Source organism: Crocuta crocuta, unplaced genomic scaffold, assembly GCF_008692635.1.
Source record: "Crocuta crocuta isolate KB4526 unplaced genomic scaffold, BGI_CrCroc_1.0 scaffold247, whole genome shotgun sequence".
Taxonomy (NCBI): Eukaryota; Metazoa; Chordata; class Mammalia; order Carnivora; family Hyaenidae; genus Crocuta; species Crocuta crocuta.
In genome coordinates, this window is record NW_027531910.1 from 1880618 (window position 1) to 1892815 (window position 12198).

Sequence of the window (12198 nt, forward strand, 5' to 3'; positions counted from 1 at the left end):
AGAGAACAGGAAGAGGGGTTTTGTTTTTTATATTATCCAGAAAAAAAGGAAAATGAAGAGACGTGGCTTAAATAACTGATGATTGAATATTCATTGACAGAGATGAGATGTTTGTTTGAATATAGAAATTCTTGACCATTTCCCCACTCAGGAAAAAAACGAGCAAACTTGGAGCTTAAAAAATGAAAATGGGGGGGAAAGTATAAGGTGAGAGGGGTAGTATGTAAAGTGATTGTATATTGTGGACTGAGGTCCCTAAAAATTCTCAGCATTGCTTTATGCTTTATATGCTTATAATAAGCATTATTTTAAATGACAATGTCATTTTTATTTGCCTCACTGTAACTTTGTGGAAAAGTACTTGCGCTCTAGGACATTGGGAAAATAGAATAAACACCCAACCTTATATTTTGTTCTTGCTTACAATAAATTAGGTGACTGAAATGTTGTGTGTATGAAGTGCTTGAGATCAATGGATTCATTTATTCTCAGTGACAGTCCCATGTCTTGGAGATAATCTAAATGCTACAGAGTGTGGTTGGATTAGAGAAGTGCAAAAACATTTAATTCTTCAGTATCTGTTCATGTTTATTGTTTTTTAGCAAATAATTCACTGTTTTATGTCTGCTTTATTCAGTGAAGTGTACGCTGGAGAGGAGTTTGGCCATCAGTACAGTCCATGCCTATATTTCTGCAATATTTTTCATAGAAATATTGTGACCCCAACTATTACTTTTGTAATCATGGCATTTCAAAGTCATTACAATGTCCTTCATGGTTCTATTTTCCACAGTTAGCCCCTTATAGATTATTGTGTTTTATGTGTAGTTAATCTGGCAGGGTACCACTGAGTGTACCTTAGCAACAAAGGTAAATCTTTTCCTTAAGAATTGACAGATTAAATATCCACTCACTGGAACAGACAAACATACACCTGAGTCTTTAAAGATTAAGCACATATCAGAAAAACAATTTTCAACTAAATACAGAGAAGCAGAAGATGTCATGTGTGCAGCTTTTCCAACCTCTTAAAGTTAGGTCACTCTGTTTTGCAATTGCATTCCTATATTTTACAACCACAATTACCACTATTGTAATGACATAATCACTGATGATATCTGTACAATGTCCATTACTCTCAGTGGGTTGTGGTCTCTGCTGGGAATTTCTATCTTGTTTATCACTCTATCCTTACTACCTAGCACATTGTTTAATTTATCAAATGTCCATTTTCAAGTATGAATAATAGGGTGTAACAACATATACTTTATTGAAAAATAGCATGAAGCTGTAAATAAGAGCATTGATTCTGGAATGAGACAAACCTAGTTTGTATCTCAGCTATGGCAATTAATACTTATGTGAACCAGTAAAATTCCTTAGAGAATCCACTAAAAAATTATTTCAGACATTATATATTTCCATTCTAGAATTTTGATTTGTTCTTTTTGGACGTTTGCATAGATTCTAATTCTTATAGAGGTCCTAGTCTATACATTTTAATATCTGTGTTATTTAAGACTTGTCCATTGATTTCATTTTATTCTGAATATGTTATGTTGCCATGTTTATACACACACACACATGCACACACACACACAACACACACATTTTTTAGAAATTTTGGAATATATCTGGAAACTAAATGATACACTGTGCAAATTTTGGGTCCTGTTATATTTCTTCAAGGAGTATTAAGATTTTCTTCCTTGTTTGTTTTAGCGGTTATTTTGGCTGAACTCAAACTCCAATCCTGTCTTGGCATGTATGGTGCAGCCATTGAACTCTATGTCCATTTCTTCATAATAAGCTGCTTAGAGTCTTCCCCATGCATTCTTGGAATAGAGATCGGCCAGAGAGTTGGGAAAACTTTACATGCAGGATTTGGAGTCATCTCTCTGTAGCCTTATCCTTTGTACAATTTCACTTCTTACATTGTAGCAGCTGTGGGACCCCTGATAACTGTTCTCTAATTGCTAAAGCCATTAAGACTGCCAATTCTATGTTCAATCTAGAGATTTTCTTTAGGCAATAACTGATTAAGATAGGAAACTCAGAATAATTCCCTTCTTCCAAATGTAGATTCTTCTCCAGGTTATGCTGGTTTCAGATCACATTTTAATGTCTTCAGATAGATTTATATATTTTAGAGTTTATATTTTAAACCTGCAGGTTACTTTTCCATTACCAAAAGTCAAAACCTCCTCTTTAAACTCCTAATACTTATTTTTCATATCTGTTTTTTTTTTACTTCAAAAAGTTATAGCAGTTATTGATTAAGATAATATATATCAATAACTCAGCACATTGGCATATAGAGTTTGATATGTGGCAACAGAAATTATACTAATTACATGTCTGAGGATTAAATGAGGAAGTATACAGCACATTAAAATGGTAAAATATTATATTCTCAGGATGAGTTTGTTTGATGATTATTTGGACAATAAATTAAATATTAAATTGAAGGTAATATGGTCAGTTAGTGAGCTCTAATGTGCCCTTAAAGCACTTTCATTAATCACAGATTCTACATAAGAGCAATCATCATAATAGAATTTTAAGCTAAATCCTCTCATGTAGTTGGCTAACAGCTCTCATATCTACTTCTTTGTAGTAACAAAACCGAGTCTTAAGTTTTAAGTGGAAGTTTATCAAAATTATATTTGAAAAATTTAAGCCAGTCAGTGGGAGAATTTGCAGAAGCATTATAAACTTCTCATTCTAGGGACACCGGGGTGGCTCAGTCGGTTGAGCATCCGGCTTGGGCTCAAGTCATAATCTTACAGTTTGTGGGTTCGAGCCCTGCATCGGGCTCTGTGCTGACAGTTCAGTCTCTGGAGCCTGCTTCGGATCCTGTGTCTCCCTCTCTCTCTGCCCTTTCCCCGCTTATGCTCTGTTTCTGTCTGTCTCGATAATAAATAAACACACACAAAAATAAACTTCCCATTCTCTATGTCACTTTCTATTTATTCTCTTTAACAGCAATTTCAGATTCTAGGAAGCAAAATTATTTTATTTCTCTGCACTCAAGGGATGATGTTGATCATTTTGTATGTTACATTTGCAAAGAATTCTCTATTTACAGTGTAACTTAGTTCTTATAGTACCCTTGTGAAGAAGTCTTTCCATGTATTTTATTTCATTGTACTAACGGGGATTATTGTCTCAGTCTCTTGTACTTTCTTCTGTCACTGGGAATAATGAATACACATAGCAAAACTAGAAATTGCATTTGATGGCATGCTTAAATATGAAATAATTACTAGCTTTGTAGTCATACTGGCTCCAGTTACTGAATTTACCTTGAGAAAAATATAGAACAGGTTTAGACAGAAATCATTTGACAAGAAATTAGCAATGCTGATTTTTACACACCTGTCTTAGAATTAAAAAAAAAAAGTTAAAGAAAAAGAAAGGAAATTGCATCTCTTCTATAGAAAATTTCTGGAGTGTCTTCTTACTTTGAATTCATTTTGGGTATTCTATTCTTTGACTACTATTAAGACGTTCTATTTCTTTTTCTATATAAAATGCAGCCTTGTTAAATAATACTTAGATACATTTTAATAATTACAAAAGGGTACAGTATATGTATTTAAGTATGTAAGTATATATGCTTTATAATTTTATACATAGACATAGCAAAGATGCACACAGACACATTACACTTATTTATGCCTTAGTTCATGCCATTTTTTAACACATGCCTTGATAATTACAATATACGAAATCTTTATTTGAGATTTCTTTTTTTTATTATAAATAGTTTATTTGAGATTTCTAGCTTAGCTATCTCTAAGAGTGTGATTATAGCATGACATCATGGAACGAAGGTGAGAATATCAGGATTTAGAAGTGTGGGTCCAGTAGGGGGAGAAATATGTTCTCATATATGTGTGTGAGCACATATGTACATGTGTGTTTTGCAAGGAAACCTGGATTGGAATACAAACTCCACTACTATATAGCTATGTGAACCCAAGTTTGTTAACTATAAAATAAGGGTATTAATTATTACTATACAATATTAGTGATTAAATTTAAGTGCCCATTTCAATAACTGTGATGTACAGTGAATATTCAATATATCCACTTTCTATCTAAACTCAAGTTCTATCTTTGTATAAAAGCTTTACCTTCCAGCTTTATTTCTCAGTGAGTGTTTCAGTAATTAATTTTCTTAATGCTCATGCCTTTTTCAACACTTTCTTAGCAGATGCTACCTAATGTTTCCAGATGCATCTTGATATACACCTTTTATGCCTCAAGTAAGATTATAAACTATTTAAGATATCGTTGAAGACAGGATCATTATACCTTTTAATATACCAAGCATCCATTCATAAGTCTAGTNCCAAAATTGTATGAATTTAAAACTTAGAGCAATTATAGAAATCACCTAGACCAGAGATTTGCAAACTGTTTGTATGTATATAGAGTCAGCTATAGGGGCGCCTGGGTCGCTTAGTCGGTTAAGCATCCGACTTTCGCTTAGGTNCTATTCAACTTTGCCACTGTAATATGCTGTAGACACTGTAAATAAATAAATGCAGCTGTGTTCCAATAAAACTTTGTTTACAAAAAAAATGGAACAAGTCATAGCTTGTTAGCCCCTAATTTAAGAGATTCGTTTGATCCTTAGGGACACAGACTCAGAAAGCATTTTTTTTCTCAAGGAGAAAGTAGTCTAACATGGCAGAATAAGAATTAGAATATCTTTAGCGGTATCTAGCTCTCTTTCCAAAAACCCAAAGCTGAAGGTGCTAGTAAATTAAATGTGCAATAATAATTTAGTACATAAAGAACATAAAATTCAACTTGGTGTAATGAGGATTTTTTAATGTCTTGGTATAGGTAGAGGACTAGGTCGTTATGGTATGGGACTAAGAATATCTAATTTATCATTCATTTATCATATCAATTGAATTAGAAATACAGTGTAAGTATATTCAATTACTCATACTTTCCATCCTTTTCAACATAATCATTTGAAAATTGACTGCTCCATTGGCAGTTTATTTAATGTTACAACCTTCTTAAGAGTAAGACATAAATTTTTAAGTGTCAAAAATATACAGAACAGAAAGTTAACAAAGGGTAGGCTTTCTCCATCATTGCAGAATTGGAAAAGACACAGGTGCCTAGTTTCATTGAGCTTCTGAAGCAGTGGAATCTATAAAATAAGATTGTTTGCATTTACAGGAAATAACTGAAAATAGTCTATTCATATTAAAATAAACTCCTAAGATTTCTGTGCCATCATTAAAACTCTTATTCTGTAATGATTTAAGTAGCCTCATACAGCAAAAGGATTGGTTATAAAGCTTTCCAGAGTTATATTAAATCTGCTGTTACATAAAAAATTTAAAAACTTTTATTTAGAACATACTTTAAAATCAGTTGTATGCTATATGAGATTTATTCTTTCTCTATCCTATGTAAATATATTTTAATAGTCTCTTATGGAAAACATCTTACTATATTTAGGCATATGATGGATTTCCTAGAAGTTTAAAATCTTGTCATATTCAAGGTAATTGTATAATTAGTAGTTTTACACAGTACCTCCTAATAAACAAACCAAAGTTAGATAAAAATATAGAGAAAATAGAAATAGTTTCAATTTTCACTTAATCTAAATTACATACATTTTTTTAAAACCAGTATCTATGTGTATTTATTGTATTTGGCCGTGGATAATAGAAGTCTTTAGAAATCCAATCAATTTAAGATAAGCCCTAATCCACACCTGCTGTTCTTACAAGAAGAAGAAAATTTGGATAGAGACATAGATAGGGAAGAAGGCCATATGAAGATGTAGATAAAAATCGGAGTGCATCTATAAGCCAAGGAATGCCAGAGATTGTTGAAAACCACCAGAATCTAGAAAAGGCATCAAATATTTCCTTCCATAGTGACTTTGGAGAGAGCATGGCCCTACTGAGATCTTTGAGACTTCTAGCCCCTAGAATTGCAATGGAATGAGTTTCTGTTGTTTTAAGACATCCAATTTGTGGAACATTGTTACAGCAGATACAAAAAATAAAAAAAAAAAAGTAATATAGAGTATACAGATTGGTGATGAATGAGAAAATTGCTTATGGAGAAGAACCAGAGTGATCTGTAGTACAAGGCAGGAAAGTTGTATATGTGAGTATAGATTATGGTCAGTAGCTTTGGTTGTAAGGATAACTGTCATTTGTGAGGTTTATCAGGAGGACCTTAAAAGCCTACAATATAGACCATGAAATATGTTTTAAAATCACTGATCTAGATTACCCTCATGTTTTAAGATGGAAAATCAAATAGTGTCATCTGACTGCTGTTTATCACCTAGGTACACCATGTCCCTTCATAACTGCCTGTCTTTGTTCATTCTCATTTTGAATGCCCTTTACCTTATGTACTCACCCATAAAACTCATACTTCCAAATGTAATAAAATATTAACTTCCATCATACTTTTCCAGGTCCCCTCCTGATATAAATATATATGAATAATACTTCTATTTGCTCACTTTACTTGCCTAGAGAATACACTCACCATCTTCCATATGAACACATGTATTTCAACTAATTTTCAAGTTTTTTGAGACTAGAAACCATATCTTAAATATCCTGAATCTCCCAGAATCTAACAAAGTGCTTTGTACATAGGTTAAAATAATAGAATTCTGTTCAGGGTAAAATCAGAAGTCATCTAGACCAATTCCTTTAATCAACCTCAGGAAATATATCCCTATGTTCTTAAATGATTGACTAAGGTATGTTGAGTCAACCTAATATGTAGTGATATTTTCATTATACTGTGTTGTCTTCTGCATTTTGTAAATCATTCTTTGATAAGACTAGAATTTATATCATGTTTGATAAATTGAAATCATGTTTTAGTAAAAAAAAAAAAAAAAGTAGTCCAGAATTGATGTGAAAATAAAACATTCAGCCATTTACAAAATTGGGTTGACTATTTTTCTTGGTCTTCTCTTTCATTTGGTTTCCTAATTTTCATCATTCGTGTCTGCTTATTATCACCTACATGTCAAGGCTAATGGAAAAGAAAACAAGTTTGGGATGAATTTAAAATCTGTCATTTGCTTATTTCCTGGAAGCTTTAACCAGACATTAGGTAGGGATGTGAGTATTAATGACTGCAGTAAGATCAAGGGTTGAGAATTTCATTCATCCAAATTCTATTTCCCATTTCCAAGGATAACTGAGAGTTGAATGAATCATGAAATTATGTCCTCCCACTGGTATATCTAAAATGGTTCCAGTAGATGATGGAGTTAATATTCCGAAGCCATATCTATGTGCAGTTCCAGAATCAACCACTTTACAGCTAAAATGTGCTTTCTGGATCTTTTGAAGACTGAGTTTGAAACAATTGATAGGATATATCATGTATTCAAATCAGGTTGGTCATTAAAGTAACTAAGATAATAGTTTATTGAAAAATATCAACTGAGAATTGTTAAATAGATATGACTAGAGAGTTATGTATTTTTCTGTTTTTGAAAGTAATGAAATAGCTTTTAAATACTTCTTGCATTTTAATCTAATACAATTTTTTATGCCTTCAGATTGCAAAGAACTTGTACAAATATTCAATTAATCCAAGTACAAATGAGGCTCAAAAATAAACAAAACACTTAAGACATTTAAATTTAAAACAAATTTGCCTAAATCTTAATCAATTTCTAGTATTTTCTATTATGTTTGGAAAAGGAAATCTGAGTTTGTCATATTAAACATAAACTGTTGATCATTAAATCATCTGATTTATATGTTATTTTTTCCAGTCTAATTAGAATGATGCTGCAGGATTCCTTTGAAAATGCTTATAGAGGTATTTTCTTATTTGATCTTCATGATAACTGACACTGTGAAGTAATTAAGACATTTATTATTGTTGTTGTTATTGTTATTATTATCTTCATCTTAGATATGAGACATTTTTGGTTCATTTAATAATTTGTGAAAGCAAAGCATGAACCTGAAATATGTAACTCAAAAACTATGCCTTTTTTTTTTTTTTTTTTACTGCCTATAGATAACTTGTTCAGTGATAAGCTAAATGTTCTAAGACTTGGGTTCTAATTCTGGTTTAGTCAAAAATTAGAAGTCTGTCTGAAGAAATTTTATAAAATACTATAGGTGAGGATACAGTTCTCGCATGCATAGAATAGACTGACATCTTTTCTCACTTTCAAATTGACTGTTCTATACATCTTCACATTTATAATTGCATGTGTAGGTATGTTTGTGTGTGCATATATATCAAATACTTGGAAATATTATTGCAATTCCAGGTTGAATAAAAATAAACATAGTTCTTTATGAATTCTCAAACTTATAATGTATTAATCAGTATTCTGAATTTTAAGCACCAGTTTACTTTCGCTATATTTACTTAATTGTATATAAATGTGGATCCATTTTGCCAAAAAAGCCTTTTGGTATTTAGTGGAAGAAGTAATTTCTTCAATATATTTTGGAAAAAGCAGATAGAATATGTTGTAATTTTTAAGAATATATAATAAATGTATGAATCTGTTTTTCAAATTGGCATTCCTTTTATTGTTTTTCTAGGGGGAAGGGAAGAATATCAAAGCATTGGAAATTATTGCTAATTTTTATTCCATTTTTTTGGGTCTGAAAATTAAAAAGGTTGAAAATTTTCTAAGAAGCTGATTAATTAAAGAGTCATTTTGGATGCTACTGCTGTCTCTGGATAAAAAGTATTCCAAAAAGAACATGGCTGAGGGCAAACATTATTCATTGATTTGTTTTATTCACTTGATTATGTTTTAAATAAAATGACACAAACTAGAGATACATTATTTTACATACCAATTTTCCACCTACTTGTCTGTTCTTAAAATGGCTTTTTAGCTTCTTAGGGCTTAGACATCAGTAAATGACTACTTTAGTAGTCATATTGCAGGCTATTTAGAAATATTAAACATAATTTATATAAAGTATATTATAAATTCTTTGGTTGCTTGATCCACTGATACATCATATCTACCTGTATTTCAGTTCCTCCCACAGCGTAGCTAATTTCTGAGGTGTTAGGAGAATTGAAAAGTCAAAAAGGGACACTGAAACAATTCAGAATTTAGTAATGGAAAAAAAATCTTAACTATCCTATGGTTCGAAGTATAAAGAAAACAGATATTAACAGAGGCCAAGAACAGGGATTACTCTCACTGGCTACATTTTAACTCATGAAGGGCAGGCCTGCCTGAAGATTGATGCAGCTATGGAAGAGAGACAGCCATTACCACAGATAATCCTTGAAGCAAGAAAAGAGAGATACTCTGGCTTCTGCTTGCTAGTCTCTAATCTCACTCTCATTGGTCAACACTATCTCAAATTCAGATTACAAAGAAAATTAATCTGCATAGAAATAATGAGAAATAGATTCTAAGCAAGGAGCCCACTGAAGAGATGTTGATATTTATATGGAAATTCTAGTTAAGAAAAAGAGTGACTGATCAAGACCAGTGTCTTATATTTAGAAGCATCAAGTAGAAGTTAAAGGTTTAAAAATACATACCTTAGGGGCATCTGGGTGGCTCAATCATTAAGCCTCCAATTTTGGACTTCAACATAGGTCATGATCTTGTGGTTGTGGGATTAAGTCCCATGTTGGGCTCCATGCTGAACATGAAGCTTGCTTGGGATTCTGTGTTTCTCCCTCTCTCTCCTCCTCTCTTTTTCTCTCTCTCCCTCTCTCTCTTCCTCCTCTCTCTCTCCCTTTGTCTGTCTCTCTCAAAATAAATAAGTAAACATAAAAAAGAATGAATACTTTAAAAAATAATTATTTTATTAAAAATAATTTGATGGAAAGCAAGTAAATGGNACAGAAAATGAGCACACAAAGTTAAAAATATTGAAAGAGATCAAAGGAATAATATCCAACTTTTAAAAAATTGTATATAATGGAATTTAATGTATGTAAATTATATATTCATATATATGTCCATAAAAATGTTATCTATATTTATCTACCTATATACATGTATGTCTAGCTGTATATATACCTGTGTATATACATGTACACATATAATTATATATGAATTAAAATATTGTACACTTGTCTTTCTATATACCCATATATATTAACAAATAATAAATATATTATTTACATTGATAATATAAAATATATCTGTTTATACCAATTATATATAATTCATAGAGATGGCCAAATTTACTCTCTCACTATCTCTGGAATTTTTATAAAATGTAATTTAATTTTTTATTTCTGTTTTATCTTTTAGGTGAGAAACAAGAGATCCCAAGAGCTAGAAGCTCATCCCATTCAAAAAGCACTTTGTCTGAATGTCAATACTGGGAAGAAAAGCAAGTGTTATCTTTAATGATCTTTGAGTGTGGAAATATCTGGTCCTTCATGAGAATCCTATCTTGTATTTTAGTAACCTTTCTGTTCAAAAAATCAATTTTCATATTCAATGTATTATGTGTTCACTCACTGTTTCAAGGACATTGAAAATGCTTATATATTTTTTTCTACCAAAAAACTATTTCTAGAGTCAATCTCATCACCTCCAGTACTACCACCTAATCCAGTTTACCACCATGTCTTCCCATGAGCATTTCAATAGCTTTCTCACTAGTTGTTTATTTCCATTTATGCACAAATTCACTTTAATCTAGGCTCCACACCAAGATGTTTTATCCATAAAGTATATATAATGTTATTTCTAAAGTCAGAATATTCCAATGTTTTAGCTCTTAGCTCTTATAATAACAACTAAAACTCTTAAACCTGACCTACAAGTTTCTTCATGACCACTCCTACCTCCCACCTCTTTGAGTAAATATCCTTTCACTCACACCAGGACTCACTATGGCCCAACCACATGCTACCTTGCTGGTTCTTAAACATGCCAACCAAATCTTTACTCAAGGTCTTTGCTTCCTCCATTCCCTCATGCTGAATACTTCCACTATATATGAAGCAATCACTTACTTTCTCACTTCCTTTAGATCACTTCTCAAATGAGATACTGTCAGAATAAATTCTGATTATAATTTTCTATACTCTATTGACTTACCTAGCTTTATTCCTTTATCTTCAAGTTCACAGACACTTCCCTCTGTCATCCTCATTCTGTAATTGAGCTCATTTAAATTTTAAATTGTACTATTTTCATTTTCTTTTTCTTTTTATATTTTTATTTGCTAGAATAGTTGTCTTTCCATTTATTTCAAGAGGGATCACCCTGACTTAGTGAAGCATGCTTATAATATCTGCTTTAAATTCTTTGACAATTCCAACATCTGTATCATTTCAAGATTGGTGCATATTTTTGTATTTTCCTTTGAAAATTTGGATTTTCCAGATTTGTCCTATGATAAGCAACTTGTCCTAGCAAAATATCCTAGGCAAAATACCCTAGACATTTTGATATTTTTATTATCAAGACCAAGTGTTATTTAAATCTTAAGGAAAATGAGGTGTTTTGTTTTGCTTGGTTTTATTTTTTTAAATGTTTTATTTATTTCTGAGAGAGAGAGAGACAACATGAGCAGGGGAGGGTCAGAGAGAGAGGGAGTCACAGAATCTGAAATAGGCTCAGGCTCTGAGCTGGCTCTCAGCACAGAGTCTGACCTGGGGCTTAAACCCATGAACCATGAGATCATGGCCTGAGCCGAAGTTGGACGCTTAACCAATTGAGCCACCCAGGTGCTCCTGTTTTGTTTGGTTTTAACAGGCAATCAAGTCACCTTGATCATCTCATTGAAATAGATTTTTCCATTTTTATAAATTTCAATCTATCTTTTCTGGACAGTGGTTCCAATATTGGTTCAGTTCTCAAAGCTTTTACAGTGTTACTCACATATGTCTATGTGCATGTTAGTTACCAGTCTGGAACCTGGGCAGTGACATACTCTATAGTACATTCCTAAGTAGGTGGTATACTATTCAGGATCAGATCTACAGATGTGCGTCTTGCTAAGGTACTGATTTCCATACTTTTCCACACAATTCCTTTTACCATGACTATGTCTAGAACCAAGGTGTGAAAGGAGAGAAGGTGGGAATGGAGTAGGGTAGGGAGATATTTGGCCCACTCTCCTCTCTAGGAACCACAGTTCCACTGTCAGAGAAAAGTGTTTATCATCCTCAGAGTTTTAAATGTCAGCAGCTGCTTATGTCCACCCAACT